The sequence below is a fragment of the Bos javanicus genome, chromosome 15 (assembly GCF_032452875.1).
Source record: "Bos javanicus breed banteng chromosome 15, ARS-OSU_banteng_1.0, whole genome shotgun sequence".
In the NCBI taxonomy this organism is placed as follows: Eukaryota; Metazoa; Chordata; class Mammalia; order Artiodactyla; family Bovidae; genus Bos; species Bos javanicus.
In genome coordinates, this window is record NC_083882.1 from 10,000,001 (window position 1) to 10,021,076 (window position 21,076).

A 21,076-nucleotide genomic window follows, 5' to 3' on the forward strand; every position below is an offset into this window, starting at 1 on the left:
TTGCAGTTTGATGATAAAAGAAAAACTAGCCTTTACAAAGATTGCTACTACTGAGCCAGTGAAAGTAGTTATATGGAATGAGATACTATATTTCTAACTATACATGGTATGATATAGCCATATTCATATAACAAATGAAACAATTCAAAAATTTTCATGTGCTAGAATAAAAGTACATACCCTTTCTACCAAACTATATATGTATAGTTGTATAAAGTCTGCATTTTAGAAGAGTAATTGTAGATTGCTAAAATATTTTTACTTTCTTAAATATGCTATAAAACACACAATAAGAACCTATGAATGTGAAAGTGTTAATCTCTTAGGTATATAAAACTTTTTGTGAACTCATGGACTGCAATCTGCCAGTTGCTCTATCCACAGAATTCTCCAGGCAAGAATATGGAGTGGGTAGCCATTCCATTCTCCAGGGGATCTTCCTGATCCAGGGAACAAAGCAGGATATCCTGCATTGCAAGCAGATTCTTTACTGTCTGAGTCACCAGGGAAGTACACCTGGCATTATTCAATTTATAAGTATTTTTTGACCGCCTGAATCTTTACATTTGCTTCTACATGGTCAAATGCCTTTCATATACCAACTAGCTCTGACCCCTTTGCAGCTAATGTGGGTTCACATCTATTTTCTGGCTCATGTTCTCAGATACCTAAGAGCAAGACAGTCCTCATCATTCTTCCTTATTGAAAGCCAAACATATGCTTATTTTGGAATATCTTCTTATAGACAAATTCCTTACTGAGTGAACAAAATCTGACCTATGATCAGGGTTGAAGTGATATAAATTTATGGTAAAATTTTGCAAACACATTATGTATTCCTCTTGATGAAAATTATTAGATCATATATTTGCTTTTCAGTTGTCTTGATTATTAGAGGCACAATTTAAATGAGCTTTGGTAAAAGGCCTTTACAATCAAGCTATACAAAATTTATGAATTATATGTAAGTCAATCCTTTTTGATACAAACTTTCTTCTTTGAAGACATACACATGAACTTGAAGCAAGATGCTTTATATCATATGCAGGGTCTGTTTTATGTGGTAAATTAAATTCACATAAGCAAGACGAATCCCCATAAAATACTCAAATAAATCATGTTGTCCTCATCACCCAATAGGTGAGAATTTTCCTGCTGTTTCAGTATTAACACATTCTTAGCACATTTTCAGCTGTCTATAGAAATCTTCAGTGTAGAATAAATTAGTGGACGGATGTGTTGATATCAGATATTAAAGATTCAAATAGAAAATGGATTAATAAGACCGCCTTTATATCCAAAGAAATGAAGATCTGTGTCAAACTACAAATAATTCAAGCTAAAAAATGGGTCACAATGATTTACATATTTCAAGTTAATTTGCTTTTACTCCTAAATCATGACCTACATTTATGAAATTACTTTGCTAGTGTGATCCTAGATGCTGATTTTTAAACCTTATTTGGTTCACATTCAATGTCTATTCTTTGAGCTTAGTATCCCAGGAAAACAACAACAAGCTTGATCTTGGATAGCATGATGGTGTCTGAGAGAAAGTCTAACTGGGCTCTGGAAAATTAGGTGAAGTTATGATTCCAAATAGTTCTGGTGTTCCTGCTCTTTTATCTTTTCCTTCTGTACTACTCTCTTTCTAATAAACCCAATCCCTTATATTCTGCCTATGAATAGAATGACTACAATCATTAAAATCTTATTTTCTTCTCTTCTTAATATCAGATTTAAAAATTGCATCTTCATTCTTCTGATTGCTTTTGCCATTTAATTGTTTAAGGTCTTGGAACAAAACCCTAATTTCTCCGAATTCCTTTGGTTGTTTTTTGCCATTTATCATATAAGATTTCTTTGAGAATAACAATAATTATTGTATCCTTACTAATTGTTGCAGAGTCTTCTCAGAATATCACTGATACCATTTAAACAATTCTAAGTAGAAAGGCCAAATAATTTGTCAACATCATAAAATTCAAGATGGACAGACTGAGTAGAGCCCATTTCACCAACTTCCAGGATATTTCATATTTCCTTTTGCTGAATGAGAAGGAAGGATGTTATAATAGAAACTATTAAGTATCATGTGGAGGAAAAAAATAAATTCCCTGAAACTTATGCATACTATTTAACTTCCTATAATTATCTGTATTGGATGTCCTATATCATCTTTATTTAATGTTGCCAACAATAAATAAGTCATATATAAGTAATCATTCTGATCTTTACCATATAAAAAATCTAAGGCTTGTGGAGTGTTTTTAATTTACTTCAGGTCAAAGAGCAAGTATAGGGCAGGGTCATTTTTAAAAATAATACATGTTGCCTTTAATTCAGAGACGTCATAGTAATATTTTTGCTCTCAAGCCTCATCATTTCATTGTAATTTTTGAGGAAGCAAATTATATATGTATTTGGTTTTGCTTTTGTTTATTGGGCTTATATAAAATGGTTACTTAAATCTTACTGGAACAAATTTTCTCTATTGCATTTCTGATACTTAATTTCAGATGATGCAGATCTGATCATAGTCAAATAATGAGTTGATAGACTGTTGGAATTTCTCTCTTGACTGAAAGGCAGTGGCAGGCAACAAAACAGCCATCTGTTGTGATGTCTTCAGAGACAGTGGTTTAAGAGATATAAAGTCTGAGAGAATTTTGCAACAAGTTATATCTCTAGAGTAAATAGGGTTAAAATAATGTTTCAGACAAAGATAAGAAGCTAAAAGAAAATTGTTCTTATTCATTTTTCAGGGTTTTGAGAATAGTCAGAGAAATAAAGGTACTAGAATATTAAATGAACTAAGATTATGGTCAATTTTATAACAAAGTAGCATGAAGAATGAAGTATAACTGCCCTAAAATTGGGTGGATCTTAATGGTAAAGAACCCACCTGCCAATGCAGGAGATTTAAGAGATACAGTTAGATTTCTGTGTTGGGAAGATCCCCTGGAGGAGGGCATAGCAACCCACTGCAGTGCTCTTGCCTGGAGAATCACACAGACAGAGAAGCTGATGGGCTACAGTCCTTAGGGTTGGAAAGAGTTGGACATGACTGAAGCGACTTAGCATGCATGCATGCATTAAATTACACAGCTATTGATTTCAAGAGTTAGACTTTTTAAAACAGCCTATATTTCAAGAACTACTAAAAATAAATTTAACTTTAGGTCGTTTTTATACATTTGGAAAATATCAAAGTAAGAATATTTTGTTTTGAATAAAAAGGATAATAAAGGGACATATTTGAGAATGGTAGTATGATGAGCTCTTTGAAGTCTCTCCCCAGTGAAACAGTGAAAACTAGTGAAAATAATTTTTAAAATTATTTTTCAAGTCTCTGGAAACTGTCCTAAGGGTACACAGCAAATGAATACACAGATATCCCTATTCAAGGAAATCTACTATATCTATGGTACAGGTGCCAGAGTCCATGGTCCTAGAGCCATGACTTACTCCTTCATTCAATGCCTCCTAAACATAACCCGCCCTCCACACACACACCTGCTGTACTGTGATGAAGGGGGCCACTCTGATAATCGTGTCCAAGAGGATGGGGCTCCCTAATTGAAGGCTAAGGTATCACCATCCACAACTCATTTTTTTTTCTTTTTTTTACTATAATTTTATTTATTTTAATTGGAGGCTACTTACTTTACAATATTGTATTGGTATTGCCATACATCATAACTAATTTTATAATGTCAACACAATGCTGAAACCAACCTCTTAAACTGAACTATGGAATGAGGTTCATGACATTGTACAGGAGACAGGGATCAAGACCATCCCCATGGAAAAGAAATGCAAAAAAGCAAAATGACTGTCTGGGAAGGCCTTACAAATAGCTGGGAAAAGAAGAGAAGTGAAAAGCAAAGGAGAAAAGGAAAGATACAAACATCTGAGTGCAGAGTTCCAAAGAATAGCAAGAAGAGATACGGAAGCCTTCTTCAGTGATCAGTGCAAAGAAATAGAGGAAAACAACAGAAGGGGAAAGACTAGGGATCTCCTCAAGAAAATCAGAGATACCAAACGAACATTTCATGCAAAGATGGGCTCAATAAAGGACAGAAATGGTATGGACCTAACAGAAGCAGAAGATATTAAGGAGAGATGGCAAGAATATGCAGAAGAACTGTACAAAAAAAGATCTTCACGATCCAGATAATCACGATGGTGTGATCACTGACCTAGAGCCAGGCATGCTGGAATGTGAGGTCAAGTGGGCCTTAGAAAGGACCACTTCGAACAAAGCTAGTGGAGGTGATGGAATTCCAGTTGAGCTATTCCAAATCCTGAAAGATGATGCTGTGAAAGTGCTGCACTCAATATGCCAGCAAATTTGGAAAACTCAGCAGAGGCCAAAGGACTGGAAAAGGTCAGTTTTCATTCCAATCCCAAAGAAAGACAATGCCAAAGAATGCTCAAACTACCGCACAATTGCACTCATCTCACACGCTAGTAAAGTACTGCTCAAAATTTTCCAAGCCAGGCTTCAGCAATATGTGAACCGTGAACTTCCTGATGTTCAAGCTGCTTTTAGAAAAGGCAGAGGAACCAGAGGTCAAATTGCCAACATCCGCTGGATCATGGAAAAAGCAAGAGACTTCCAGAAAAGCATCTATTTCTGCTTTATTGACTATGCCAAAGCCTTTGACTGTGTGGATCACAATAAACTGTGGAAAATTCTGAAAGAGATGGGAATACCAGACCACCTGATCTGCCTCTTGAGAAATCTGTATGCAGGTCAGGAAGCAACAGTTAGAACTGGACATGGAACAACAGACTGGTTCCAAATAGGAAAAAGAGTTCGTCAAGGCTGTATTTATCACCCTGTTTATTTAACTTATATGCAGAGTACGTCATGAGAAACGCTGGACTGGAAGAAACCCAAGCTGGAATCAAGATTGCTGGGAAAAATATCAATAACCTCAGATATGCAGATGACACCACCCTTATGGCAGAAAGTGAAGAGGAACTAAAAAGCCTCTTGATGAAAGTGAAAGAGGAGTGAAAAAGTTGGCTTAAAGCTCAACATTCAGAAAACAAAGATCACCGCATCCGGTTCCATCACTTCATGGGAAATAGATGGGGAAACAGTGTCAGACTTTATTTTTCTGGGCTCCAAAATCACTACAGATGGTGATTGCAGCCATGAAATTAAAAGACACTTACTCCTTGGAAGGAAAGTTATGACCAACCTAGATAGCATATTCAAAAGCAGAGACATTACTTTGCCAACAAAGGTCTGTCTAGTCAAGGCTATGGTTTTTCCTGTGGTCATGTATGGATGTGAGAGTTGGACTGTGAAGAAGGCTGAGCACCGAAGAATTGATGCTTTTGAACTGTGGTCTTGGAGAAGACTCTTGAGAGTCCCTTGGACTGCAAGGAGATCCAACCAGTCCATTGTGAAGGAGATCAACCCTAGGATTTCTTTGGAAGGACTGATGCTAAAGCTGAAACTCCAGTACTTTGGCCACCTCATATGAAGAGTTGACTCATTGGAAAAGACTCCGATGCTGGGAGAGATTGGGGGCAAGAGGAGAAGGGGACGACAGAGGATGAGAGGGCTGGATGGCATCACTGACTCAATGGACGTGAGTCTGGGTGAACTCCGGTAGTTGGTGATGGACAGGGAGGCCTGGCGTGCTGCGCTTCATGGGGTCGCAAAGAGTCGAACACGGCTGAGTGACTGATCTGATCTGATCTAAAAATAAAGTGTGTGTATGTGCCTGTGTGTACACACACACACACATAGACACATAAATATAAGGATTTCCCTGGTGAATCAGAAACTAAAGAATCTGCCTGCAATGCAGAAGATCTGGGTTCCATTCCTGGGTTGGGAAGATCCCCTGGAGAAGGGAATGGCCACCCACTCCAGTATATTGCCTGGTGAATCCCCATGGACAAGGAAGCCTGGCAGGCAACAGTCCACGGGGTTGCAAAGAGTCGGACATGACTAAATACATACACACTCACACACATATATAAATGTATATATATGTATATGTATGTGTATATACACACACACACACACACACACACACACACACACACACACACATATCCTTCCTAAAGACAGACACAAAGTTCTTTGAAAGAAAAATGAACAAAATTAGCAAAGCAAACCTGGCAACTTATTAAGAAATTATAATATATTTTGACACAGCAGGATATATAAAACTCTAGTATATTGTGGCATAATAAGAATGCAAGTTAGATGGATTTCCTACTTAAAAACCAATCAAACTAATAAAGCATATTAGAATAAAATAGGTGGTGAATGTAAGTATACAAAACAAGTACTACATCTTGAGATATTTCTGGGCTTTAGTGTGTAGCGAGGTAGAGCCTAAACAAGAAATGACAATCTTGATAAACAGAGATGGTACATCTTATAGGTTAGGGCTGCCATACCAATAAGATGGTGACTGATGGAGCAGTCCTGAATCAAGGCAAGTTGTGTATAGAGTACTTTATATATTCATATGGAAATACTTCTCCTATCCTTGATCAGATTCTAGACTGCAAAAGGAACAGAGCAAAAAATATGGAAATTCTTAAAAGCATCAGCTTCTGAAGAATGAAGAAGAATGGGATCTCCCAACAAATAGAAGACACTAGTCTTCTGGCTAAGACAGGATTGTAGTGGACATCCCATTCTGTCCATCAGAACCCCACAAGGCCATGCACCTGGAGTAAGAACCATGACACAAGAATAAGGACTATGCACTAAGACTAAAGAAAAAGCACTAATACAGACCCTTTTATCAAAGCAATATCTAGGGCTTTTCAGAGTAAAGGTGCCTGTTGGGATCTCAATGTATCAAAATATCCAGCATAGAAAATACAATCAAACAGTGAAAGTGTGCCCCCCACACACTGGGTAAATGACTAAATAAAACAAATTTGACATATAGAACAACAGAACCACCACAGATGTGGAAGAAAACTGCCAAAACTTTCTCTAAGCCAATGCAGTGAAGGCAATGAAGGACTAGAATGACCCATCAGTGAACTCTGGATGTCACAGGCCAAAAATCCACCATATGTCACACATGGAAACTCCCCTGTTCCAAATTTCATGCTACCCATGAAAACACCAGATAGACAGTTATACCTGCACAGACTCTTGAGTCATTCCTTTACTCTTTCACCAATCATTCCTTAGCCCTGACCCCATCTGACTCCCACAATAAATATCCTGCTCAAAAGCCAATGAAGAAACAGATCTGCACTTTGCCTTCTGTTTCCATGCTTGACTGCCTTGCAGTAAATTATTTTCTCTCTGTATAAGATCGTTGCCTCGATATTTGGTCTCTCCACTGCCCAGTGGAGAATGAGCCCACTTGCTGGGTTACAAAAGCAACAACAAACAAAGAGAAGAAAATGATGGATAAAATAAAATAGATGATAGACATAGACCCACAAATAATCCATATATTAGAGTTAGCAAAAATAATTTCAAAAAACTATGATTTACATTAAATAAAGAGAAAATATGAAAAGCAGATGAAAAGATGAAGTACTTAACAGAGAATTATACTATATAAAAATTTAAATTTATATTTTAGAGTGGTAACATACAATATCAAGAATTACTAATTCATTCACTGGACTTAATAGCAGATTCAGCAAAACAAAAAATAATATTAATAAACTTGAAGACAAGCCAACATAAAATATGCATACTTAATCTGGGAAAGATTGGCACCTGGTCCCATAACTTCATGGCAAATAGATAGGGAAACAATGGAAAGAGTGACAGGCTTTATTTTGGAGGGCTCCAAAATCACTGTAGATGGTGACTGCAGCCATGAAATTAAAAGACACTTGCTCCTTGGAAGAGAAGCAATGACCAAACTAGACAGCATATTAAAAAGCAGAGACATTACTTTGTCAACAAAGATCCATCAAGTCAAAGCTACAGTTTTTCCAGTAGTAATGTATGGATATGAGATTTGGACTATAAAGAAAGCTGAATGCTGAAAAATTGAGGCTTTTGAACTGTGGTGTTGGAGAAGACTCTTGAGAGTCCCTTGGACTGCAAGGAAATCCAACCAGTCCATCCTAAAGGAGATCAGTGCTGAATATTTAGTAGAAGGACTGATACTGAAGTGGAAGCTCCAATACTTTGGCCACCTGATGTGAAAAACTGACTTATTGGGAAAGACCCTGATGCTGGGAAAGATTGAAGGCTGGAGGGGACCACAGAGGATGAGATGGCTGGATGGCATCACTGATTCAACGGATATGAGTTTGAGTAAACTCCAGGAGTTAGTGATAGACACGGAGGCCTGGCATGCTGTAGTCCATGGGGTCACAAAGAGTCTGACACGACTGAGCGACTGAAGTGAACTGAATCTGGGAGAGAATAATAAGAAAGAGAGAAATAGAGCATGAATGATACCATGTAATCAAATGGGCAAAAGTATTAACATAAATGTAATCAGAATTCCAGAAAGAGAGGAGTGTGATTGGAACAAAAGCAAAATTTGAGGAAATAATAAGTAAACATTTTTTAAGTTTTGTATGCATATTTATTTTTTCCTTGGACATCTGTCCATTTGTGTCATTGTTTCACTTCCTTCTCACTATTTTAATATTTTCTTTCCATTTGTAAAAGCTCTATACTTTATTATTATCAATCTTAGAGTATCCTCAGAAGTCAACTCTAAAACATTAATAAGCCTGTATATTTTCTTATAAATGTATAAAGATTCTCAATTTTTCATACAGTAAACCCAAACTCAACTCAATATGGTTTGTGAATACTTCCATAAATATCCCTAAATAAGTCACTCACTTCTTATCTTTTAAAAGCACTTGTACTATCATGTCAACCACTCGCATTACTTCAAGGCAAATAGATGGGGAAAAAATGGAAACTGTAAAAAGTTTATTGTCTTGGCTCCAAAATCTCTGAGGATGGTGACTGCAGCCATGAGATTAAAAGATGCTTGCTTCTTGGATAAGGAGCTATGACAAACCTAGACAGCATATTGAAAAGCAGAGACATCACTTAGCCAACAAAGGTCCACAAAGTCAAAGCTATGGTTTTTCCAAAAGTCATGTATATATGGGAGAATTAAACCACAAAGAAGGCTTGGCATCAAAGAATTGATACTTTCAAACTGGTTCTGGGGAAGAATTTGAGAGACCTTTACACAGCGAGGAGATCAAATCAATCAATCCTAAAGGAGATAAGTCCAGAATATAATAAATGATGTTGAAGATGAAGCTCTAATACTTTGGCCACCTGATGGGAAGAGCTGACTCATTGGAGAACACCCTGATGATGTGAAAGACTGACGGCAACAACACAAGAGAAGACTCTACACATGGACATCACCAGATGGTCAATACTGAAATCAGATTGATTATATTCTTTGCAGCTAAAAATGGGGAAGCTCTATTCAGTCAGCAAAAGCAAGACCGGGAGCTGACTGTGGCTCAGAACACGAACTCCTTATTGCACAATTCAGACTTAAAGAAAGTAGGGAAAACGACTAGACCATTCAGTTATGACCTAAATCAACTCCCTAATGATTATAAGCAGAAGTGCCAGATTAAAGGGATTAGATTTTATAGACAGAGTGCCTGAAGAACTGTGGATGGAGGTTTGTAACACTGTAGAGGAGGCAGTGATCACTGAACATCCCCAAGAAAAAGAAATGCAAAAAGGCAAAATGGTTGTCTGAGGAGGTCTTACAAATAGCTGAGAAAAGAAGACAAGGTAAAGGCAAAGGAGAAAAGGAAAGATATATCCATCTGAATGCAGAGTTCCAAAGAATAGCACTGAGAGATAAGAAAGCCTTTCTCAGTGATCAATGCAAGAAATACAGGAAAATCATATTCTGAGAAAGACCACAGATCTCTTCAGGAAACTTAGAGATACCAAGGAAACATTTCATGAAAACTTGGGCACAATAAAGGAAAGAAATGGTATGGACATAACAGAAGATATTAAGAAGAGGTGGCAAGAATACACAGAAGAACTATACAAAAAAAAAAAAAAATCTTTTTGACCCAGGTAGTCACGATGGTGGGATCATTCACCTAGACCCAAAAATTCTGGAATGCGAAATCAAGTGGGCTTTAGGAAGCGTCAGTATGAACAAAGTCAGTGGAGGCAACAAAATTCTAGTTGAACTATTTCAAATGCTAAAAAATGATGCTGTTAAAGTGCTACATGCAAAATGGCAGATCTGGGAAACTCGGCAGTGACCACAGGACTGGAAAAGGCCAGTTTTTATTCCAATCCCAAAGAAGGGCAATGCCCAAGAATGTTCAAACTACCACACAACTTCACTCCTCTCAAACCCCAGCAAAGTATGCTCAAAATTCTCCAAGCCAGGCTTCAACAATACATGAACCATGAACTTCCAGATATTTAAGCTGGATTTAGAAAAGGCAGAGGAACCAGAGATCATATTACCAACATCCACTGGATCATCAAAAAAGTAAGAAACTTCCAGAAAAATATCAACTTCTGCTTTATTCACTAGCCCAAAGCCTTTGACTGTGTGGATCACAGAAAATTGGAAAATTCTTAAAGAGATGGGACTACAAGACCGCCTTACCTATCTCCTGAGAAATCTATATGCAGGATAAGAAGCAACAGTTAGAACCAGGTATGGAACAACAGACTGTTTCCTAATGAGGAAAGGAGTACATCAACATTGCATATTGGCACCCTGCTTATTTAACTCATATGCAGAGTATATCATGTGAAATGCCAGGTTAGATGAAGCACAAGCTGGAATCAAGATTGCCAGGAGAAATATCAGTAACCTCAGATATGCAGAGGTCACCACCCTCATGGCAGAAAGTGAAGAAGAACTAAAGAGTCCCTTGATGAAAGTTAAAGAGGAGAGTGAAACAGTTGGCTTAAATCTCAACATTCAGAAAACTAATATCATGGCATCCAGTCCCATCACTTCACGGCAAATAGATGGGGAAGCAATGGAAACAGTGACAGACTTTATTTTTTTGGTCTCCAAAATCACTGCAGATGGTGACTGCAGCCATGAAATTAAAAGACACTTGCTCCTTGGAAGAAAAGCTATGACTAACCTAGACAGCATATCGAAAAGCAGATACATTACTTTGCCACCAAACGTCCATCTAGTCAAAGCTATGGCTTACCAGTAGTCATGTATGGATGTGAAAGGTGGATTATAAAGAAAGCTGAGCAACAAGAACTGATGCTTCTGAACTGTGGTGTTGGAAAAGATTCTTGAGAGTCCTTTGGACTGCAAGGATATCCAACCAGTCAATCCTAAAGGAAATAAGTCCTGAATATTCATTGGAAAGACTGATGCCAAAGCTGAAACTCTAAACTTTGGCCACCTCATACAAAAAACTGACTCATCAGAAAAGACCATGATGCTGGAAGATTGAAGTCAGGAGGATAAGAAGACAACAGGGGATGAAATGGTTGGATGGCATCACTGACTCAATGGACATGAGTTTGAGCAAGCTTTGGGAGTTGGTGATGGACAGGGAAGCCTGGCATGCCACAGTACATGCGTTTGCAAAAAGTTGGACATGACTGAGTTACTGAACTGAGGAGGAGAAGGGGACAACAGAGGATTACATATTTGGATGGCATCATTGAGTCAGTGGACATGAATTGAGTAAACTCTTGGTGATAGTGAAGGATATGAAAGCCTGGCCTGCCAATGCAGGAAGACGTGGTTTAAATCCCTGGGTCTGGAAGATTCCCTGGTGGCAGAAATGGCAACCCATCCCAGTATTCATGCCTTGAGAATTCCATGGACAGAGGATCCTAGCAGGCTACAGTCCATTGGGTTGCAAAGAGTAGGACACAACTGAGTGACAGAACAATAACAGCAACAACTATACACATATTACAAAAATGTGATATAATTTTTGTTTATTAGTTTGTTTTTTCTACTCTGAGTTCTTCAGCAACTATTTGTAGTTTCTCTGTAAATCTTTCTTGGTTGAATAAAGGAATTATATAATAAAATAGGGTAAGAAATTATGTTTTACAGTTGGTACTAAGAGGAAACAGAAGCAAAGGCTATAGATTATGGTTTGGATATTCTCCATTATCCTGACAGTAAATTTGCTTTTCATTTGGATGTTACTTTCTTTCAGAAGAGTTTGATGCATTTTAAATTGATGCAGTAGTGCATGTTATTAAAGCCAGGAATCATAAATTATTCCTTAAATCATCGAGTCTTGGGAAAATAGAAATTCAATGAATCACAAACCATTTGAGCACTGACTTAGCTTCTGCACAACCTTATGCTGGTTGGCTACACAACCTTTTGGCTCCAGCAGGTCTGCATACTTTCTAATTTGCTTGAAAACTGCGTGAAAATATTCCCATGGCCCTCTTGTAAAATATGACAGCCTGACATTTCCTTTAATTACAAGACCTGATCTGTTTAATAGCACAAAATTGGCCTCCAACTTGACAGGCCTTCCCTTCAAAAATCGATGGTTAGACTCTAGAGCACCAGCTTGGTCATCAAGATCAATATCAGAAAAAAATATAGCTTGTCAGGACCTCTCAGCCTTTCATTGATTCAAATGGGCAGCAGCTCACAGATTGAATAATAATATTAGAGCTCTGATCCAACAAACAGAAGCCTCTTGCACTAATTTCAGTACAGGCAGATGAATCTGTGATAAATGATAGAAGCCTAATATAGTTATCCCAGTACTGTAGCTAGATAAAGCTGAATATTTTCAGAGAGAAAACATATATATAGATATGCATAGAGAGAGAGAGAGAATACATTTCTTTAGATTTTTCATTAAGTGAACAAAATAACAAAAGTCTCATTAGAAATAAAACAAAATAAAAAAACACTAAAGAGTCATCTTGGAATTTCCAGAGTCAAAGGGAAATTAACATGAAAACAAAAGAAAAAAATTAAGAAAAAAATAATTTGTTATTTTCACTTCAACAACTTTTATTTAAATGAAAATGTGCTAAAGTTTTAGAAAGGATATTTAACTAAAAGTCAGTTTTCTTTAGTTCTAGTGCTGGATAATTATATTGTTACATAACTAAGTTAACTTTATATTTCACTAGTAATCGAAATAAGTCAGTATAGTTGTTTTATTTTCATTTCTAATTTGAATGCTAATAGAAGGTTTGAATGCAGGTCACAGCAATGGGGAAAGAGAAATTAAATCATACTCATAAGGATATTACATTTTACTACAAGGAAGTACAAAAAAATTGAGAAACAAGGGTTTATGATTTCTTAATACTTTCAAATTTTAAGGATTTTGTACTAAACATTACACTTATAAATATTTAAGTTGGTAAGTTCCGTTATGTGTATTCTATGACAATTAAAACTTTTTTAAATATACAAAAGTTTTTTTTAAGTTTTTGTTTATTTTATATTAAAGGATATAGGAGTGCATATAAACTATTCATAGTGTAGAAAAATAATGAAACCCAGCAGGGCCCTTTAGTGCCCTCTCAGGCATAAAAACCTTTCTATGTCCCTTTTTCTTGTTTATAGGAGAAAAAAACTCAGCTTTCTAGACCTACTCTGAGTTCCAAAGGCCAGATTCAAAGAGTTACTATTCAGGAGAGTGAGGGAATGCAGAAAGAAACAATAGTGCACCCATGGGGCCTGGTCTTGTTCCTCCTGGGGTGGGGAAGGGAGGGGAGCACAGCTTGATTGGAATCTCTGAGTTATACCAGAACTGAGAAGGCAATGGCACCCCACTCCAGTACTCTTGCCTAGAAAATCCCATGGACGGAGGAGCCTGGTAGGCTGCAGTCCGTGGGGTCGCTAAGAGTCGGACAAGACTGAGCGACTTCCCTTTCACTTTTCACTTTCATGCACTGGAGAAGGAAATGGCAACCCACTCCAGTGTTCTTGCCTGGAGAATCCCAGGGACGGTGGAGCCTGATGGGCTGCCATCTACGGGGTCGCACAGAGTCGGACACGACTGAAGCGACTTAGCAGCAGCAGCAGCAGCAGCAGCAGCAAGGCTCCCATCCAGGTGGAGGATGGTAACTTCTAGCTGAGCACAAGCAGTGAACCGAATGCTGGTTGAAAGCAGAAGCTTGGTAACTGAGACTCTCCTAACAATGCTGTTAGCTCACAACCAACCAATCAGAGGAGGGATACCCACCCTAAAAGCCCTCCCCACAAATTTTGCCTATAAAAATTTCTTCCTGAAACCCATCAGAGAGTTCGGGCCTTTGAAGCATGAACTATCCATTCTCTTTGCTTGGGCCTGCAATAACTAAACCTTTCTCTGTCTAAAGTCTGACATTTGAGATTATTTGACCTCAGGACTAGTTGGGCACAGGAACTTGGGTTCAACAACAGTAACTTGGAAACATTTTTATACTTCTAATTACTACACTAACAATGATATTTATGGTAGTTACTTTACTTTCTTTACTTCATTTAAATATCTCATATATACAGGTTTATCTTATATTCATACACTTCCTATTTTTACCTTCTTTTTATATTCATTACCTCACTTCTTTTATGGATGCACAACAACTATAAAAGCTATTACTTTATAAATAAGAAAACTGAAACTAACATTTAATGAGTAAATCACTCAGTGTCCAAAGGTAACAGTCACCATAGCTTGGATTTAAAATCATTTATCGGATAGTTAAATTCAACTTTTCTACTGTTATCCAAAGCTCAATATTATGCTGTTTATTTTTAAAACTTAAGGTATTGTTTTTTCCCTGTAACTTAAGTTACATAGTTTCCTAGAAAAAAATGTGGTTGCTTTGGACAAAATTTCAACATTTAAAAATGGTATGAACTTTCAGCTATTTTAAAATAACTCTTCTATCAAAGATAAAACCATTTCAAGCAAACAACAACAATCATTTCCTATTTAGAAAGCTAAAATGGTAATGCTGACTACTACAAACATTGCTACAAATTTTAAATTTACCACTTCATTTTACAGAAAGGAAAATGCTTTTCTCAGTTGTTTGGAAGGCTACATATGTAGAAATAAAGGTAAGTCATTTTTATTAAAACACCAATGAAAACTTGGCCTAGAATTATTTCCCTGTTTACATAAATTTTAGGCATCCATAACCAAGAAAAGTTATGAAGTCACAAAATCTTTTGGTTTCATTTAATTAGAACTTCACAGACTGCCAACTTTTGATGTGTGTGAAAGCCTACCAGATGTTATTGAGTGTCTCCTATGTTAGGAAAAAATATGAGAAATAGAGACTACCTGCTTTCTTAGAACACTTTAAACTGTACTGAGAAATATATTTACATATTCATCTATTTTTATTTCATAATTCATTCCGAGAGACAAAGCCTTGTTAAGGCAGTGTTCTGGTCCCATGTTTCATTTTGTTTTTGTCTGAAGGTAACAGTTTCATTTCTACTAGAGTCATGTACTTCTTTCATTCTGAAATGGTAATTGCTGAAATCATCTCTTGAAGCAAACCCCAGCGCTATTTTTAAAACTGTCTTTACTTTAGGGTTATTGGTTAGACATGGGAAAATAAAATAACATCTAAAAAATTATTAACCTATCAGTGGGCCAATGGATAGATCGATTAGCAACCATTAATGAGCATAACGTTTTCTTTCTTTTCCTTACCAAGACCACAGAATAGTATTTAAATTATTTTCAGAATGGAGGATTTCTTTTTGCAGAGGGTGCAGGGAGTTTGGAATTTGTCCTAAACTGTTTATTTAAAGATATGTGAAGCTCTTTGTACTCTCAACTGGTAAAATAAGGCAAACTGAGTTATATAGGAATTATTTTAATCAGAGTCCTTTCCTTGTACAAAATGTACTAGGAAAATAAGGCTTTTTGATGGAAGAGCTGTAGGTAACAAGAGGTAACTGTGTCATACTGGACTCTTCAAGGTAGACTTGGTCTGGGAAGATCAATTCATACAACTCTTGATAAAATCATTAGGTTATTGGAGTTAGGGCAAACAATGAGAGAGGTCCTGGGTGAAGAAAATTCAGGCAATTCAAAGACAAACTTAATTTCTATCACAAACCTCTTAGGCTCAGTTTTGCTCTCTTTATCCCTTATATCAAATCAAGACACTTGATTTAGCTCTAAATCATTTTAGATGTTGTGATTTTCAAGGTATAAGGTACTTGGAGAAAGGAGACTTTATCTCTGTTGATATAGGCATTAAACTGAAAGAAGCATCTGGGCAAATAAGCTCTGAAGGTTGTGTTTAGAAGGAGGGTTTTTCTGTATTAAGCCACTTAAAGGTATGAGCAAATATGCTACTCACTAGTATGCTGTTATGATAGACCAAAGTTACCTTTCAAAAAGGAAAATAATCAGATGGGGATAAGTTGATGTCCTGATCCTCAATATAGTCACCTTGTTATCTTTTTCAAAGATAACTAGTAGAAATTCTGATACAGTCATTTAGGAGATGCTTTCCATTCCCAGAATGTTAACGTTAGTACTGATAAGTACTTGCTGAAGCACTTTGAACAAAGATTACTAGAAGGATGATAGCCCTGAAGTTTTCCAGCTAAAGAAAGTGGAGGGCACAATTGGCATTTAGTACCATGCAACTGAACTAAAGAGATGGCACTTTGGGTCAGCATTTTCTATTCTTTCCTCCAGTTTTAATCTCAAGTGTGATTTCCAATCTTTTGTAGGTCACAAGGTAGATATAATTATGCTGCTACATAATCATTTGTTCCAATTTGTATTAAATTGCTTTGAAGATAAATGTGTTTCAAATTTGTAATACTAATTGATATCTGTACAGTTGCCCACTATTTAAAGTCATGTGTTCTAATTCTAAGTTTAGTATTTTATAACACTGTTTACTCAGGACATTTTATAAATGTGTATAAATGAGTCTAGTGCTTATAAAAGTTATGAGCATACCAGTTTATTTGAACATACATAACTGGAGAAGGCAATGGCACCCCACTCCAGTACTCTTGCCTGGAGAATCCCATGGACGGAGGAGCCTGGTGGGCTGCAGTCCATGGGGTCGCTGAGGGTCTGACATGACTAAACGACTTCACTTTCACGCATTGGAGAAGGAAATGGCAACCCACTCCAGTGTTCTTGCCTGGAGAGTCCCAGGGACGGCAGAGCCCGGTGGGCTGCTGTCTATGGCATCACACAGAGCTGGACACGAATGAAGTGACTTAGCTTAGCTTATAGAGTATAACATTTAAAAATTTTTATGATTAATTCTCTTCTAAGCATACAGACAGTAATATAAGGTCAATATGCTGCTGATGAATAAATAAATAAATGCATAAAGTATATGATTCTTGTTGCTGAAAAAATTAGAATAATGAATAAATATTAAAATAGTGTTTATGTAAATTTTATGTTTTATTGCTTGAGAGCTATGAAACATCCTGACAACTGTTATTTTATGTAATTTAATACACACACACGCACATAGTTATATTCAGATATTGTATGTATCTTTATTTTACATCTATGTACCTGTGCATATAGGAATCTATAGGTTTCCGTCATCTCAAAGCATTCCCATGAAGTCTTTATAAGCCAAAAATGGCATAAAGCAAGGATGAAATTATCTAAAGAAACATATTCCTAAGGGATGCATAAAGTAAATGGAGATAAAGTATAGATACTTATAAACACACTTCTGAGATGCTAAGTGTGGATCCTGGGAAGAATCTTGACATTGATACTCTTGTTTCTTGAAGTGGATTCTCCTCTATAATGAATGAACACTATTTTCATTTTTGTCTTTTTTTGTAAAAGCTAAAATTCTCTTGGCATTTGTCTCAGGTAAAACAATTACTAATGTAGAGACTTTGTAAAAGTGAAGTGATATCAAGTGAACCTTTGAGAATCAGAGAATACCAGTATGCAGTGTTACATACATATTTCAACAATTACAAATCAAATATAACTATATTATAAAAATATTAAATAAGAAATTTGCATTTATTTGACTTATAATGGCATTCACAGGGAAATTCATTCTCAACTTCCCAGTATGAATATTCCTATTTGAAAATCACAATGCATTCCAGGGCACCACTTCATATTGAGAAATTTCTAAAAACCAGAATTTTCTTAACATTTTTTGGTACATTTCTCAAATATAGGATTATTAATTTTTTAAAAAAAATTTATTGAAATATATTTCACATAACATAATATCCATCAATTTAAAGTGTATAGCAAGTCTCCTACATATGAACAAGTTCTATTTTGAAAGCACATTTGTAAGTCCAATTTTTTTTTCACCTAGGTACCAAACTAACATAATTGGCTATATAGTACTGTACTGTAATAGGTTTATTATATTTTTTCACACAAATAATACATAGAAAACAAACAAAAAATAAAGAAAACATTTTTATTCTTACAATACAGGACCTTGAAAAGTACAATAGTACAGCAAACAGCTGACACTTCTTAGTAGTATCAGCTACAACACCTCCACTTTTATGATTCCTTACAGATATTCCATGCTTTTCATAAAGATACTATGTTACTCTACACTACACAGTACTATACAGGAAAGTACACAAAAGTACAACCACTTATAGAGGACACCTGCATATGATGATGTGTGCTGGTCATGTGAATTAACTTATGTGACTGGATTTGCAAACACATGCTCACATCTTTGGAAGTTTGCAACTTGAAGGTTCATATGTAGGGGGCTTACTGTATAGTTCAGCCATTTGTAGTATATTGACTGAGCTGTGCAACAAAAACTAATTTAAGAGACTTCACTGCTTCAGAAAGAAATACTATATCATTTAGCATTCACTTTCCATTCCCTCCTGTATTTTATTATATTTTTATTTCTATAAGATCAGAAATGCTTTGTCTCCTTTCATTCATTATTTCATTAAACTGAGCCCTATACTTTTGCCTTGGCTCTAGGTAACTTTGGCTATTTTGATGACCTTTTCCAAGATCTAACTTTTGGTGTCGTTGACTTTATTACTTTTATATTCCCCATTTGGTTTTTAATCTCGAGTATTTGTCATTTATTTCCTTCTGCTTACTTTGAATTTGTATTGTGTTCTTTTCTAGTCTCTTAAGGAAGAAACATGGATTACTAATTCAAGATGCTGCATCTTTTTTAATATAGGTATGTATAGTTATAAATTTTCCACTGATGACTGCTATGATTGTATCTTATAAGTTTGATGTGTTATATTTTTCTTTTAATTCATTTCAAAGTATTTTTTAAATACCATTCTCTTCCCCCCAGTTTTGGCACAAAGGTTTTTTTAGGAATGTGCTGATTATTTTGATGTATTTGTGAATTCTTTAAATTTTTCTTTTCCTATTGATTCCAAACTTAATTACACTGTATTTGAAATCATACTTTGCATGCTTCCAATCTTTTTAAATTTATTGAGAATTCCCTTATGATTATAAAGTGGAAGTGAGAAATAGATTTAAGGGCCTAGATCTGATAGATAGAGTGCCTGATGAACTATGGAATGAGGTTCGAGACATTGTACAGGAGACAGGGATCAAGACCATCCCCATGGAAAAGAAATGCAAAAAAGGAAAATGGCTGCCTGGGGAGGTCTTACAAATAGCTGTGAAAAGAAGAGAAGTGAAAAGCAAAGAGAAAAGGAAAGATAAAAACATCTGAATGCAGAGTTCCAAAGAATAACAAGAAGAGATACAAAAGCCCTCTTCAGCGATCAATGCAAAGAAATAGAGGAAAACAACAGAAACGGAAAGATTAGGAATCTCTTCAAGAAATCAGAGATACAAAAGGAATATTTCATGCAAAGATGGGCTTGATAAAGGACAGAAATGGTATGGATCCAACAGAAGCAGAAGATATTAAGAAGAGATGGAAAGAATACACAGAAGAACTGTACAAAAAAGATCTTCACGACCAGATAATCATGATGGTGTGATCACTGACCTAGAGACAGACATCCTGGAATGTGAAATCAAGTGGGCCTTAGAAAGCATCACTATGAACAAAGCTAGTGGAGGTGATGGAATTCCAGTTGAGCTATTCCAAATCCTGAAAGATGATGCTGTGAAAGTGCTGCACTCAATATGCCAGCAAATTTGGAAAACTCAGCAGTGGCCACAGGACTGCAAAACGTCAGTTTTCATTCCAATCCCCAAGAAAGGCAATGCCAAAGAATGCTCAAACTACCACACAATTGCACTCTTCTCACACGCTAGTAAAGTACTGCTCAAAATTCTCCAAGTCAGGCTTCAGCAATATGTGAACCGTGAACTTCCTGATGTTCAAGCTGGTTTTAGAAAAGGCAGAGGAACCAGAGATCAAATTGCCAACATCCACTGCATCATGGAAAAAGCAAGAGATTTCCAGAAAAACATGTCTTTCTGCTTTATTGACTATGCCAAAGCCTTTGACTGTTTGGATCACAATGAACTGTGGAAAATTCTGAAAGAAATGGGAATACCAGACCACCTGATTTTCCTCTTGAGAAATTTGTATGCAGGTCAGGAAGCAACAGTTAGAACTGAACATGGAACAACAGACTGGTTCCAAATAGGAAAGGAGTTTGTCAAGGCTGTATTTGTCACCCTGTTTATTTAACTTATATACAGAGTACATCATGAGAAACGCTGGACTGGAAGAAACACAAGCTGGAAGCAAGATTGCTGGGAGAAATATCAATAACCTCAGATATGCAGATGACACCACCCTTATGGCAGAAAGTGAAGAGGAACTAAAGAGCCTCTTGATGAAGGTGAAAGTGGAGAGTGAAAAAGTTGGCTTAAAGTTCAACATTCAGAAAATGAAGATCATGGCATCTGGTCCCATCACTTCATGGGAAATAGATGGGGAAACAGTGGAAACAGTGTCAGACTTTATTTTTCTGGGCTCCAAAATCACTACAGATGGTGACTGCAGCCATGAAATTAAAAGACACTTACTCCTTGGAAGAAAAGTTATGACCAACCTAGATAGAATATTCAAAGGCAGAGACATTAGTTTGCCAACAATGGTTCGTCTAGTCAAGGCTATGGTTTTTCCTGTGGCCATGAATGGATGTGAGAGTTGGACTGTGAAGAAGGCTGAGCGCCGAAGAGTTGATGCTTTTGAACTGTGGTG

At 36.5% G+C, this 21,076-nt stretch overlaps 1 protein-coding gene across 1 annotated transcript in view; it reads right to left on the reverse strand.

The window, feature by feature from the left end:
- The window catches only part of CNTN5 (contactin 5), a 1,653,888-nt gene that overhangs the window by 1,251,321 nt on the left and 381,491 nt on the right, over nt 1–21,076 (reverse strand). The window lies entirely within an intron of this gene.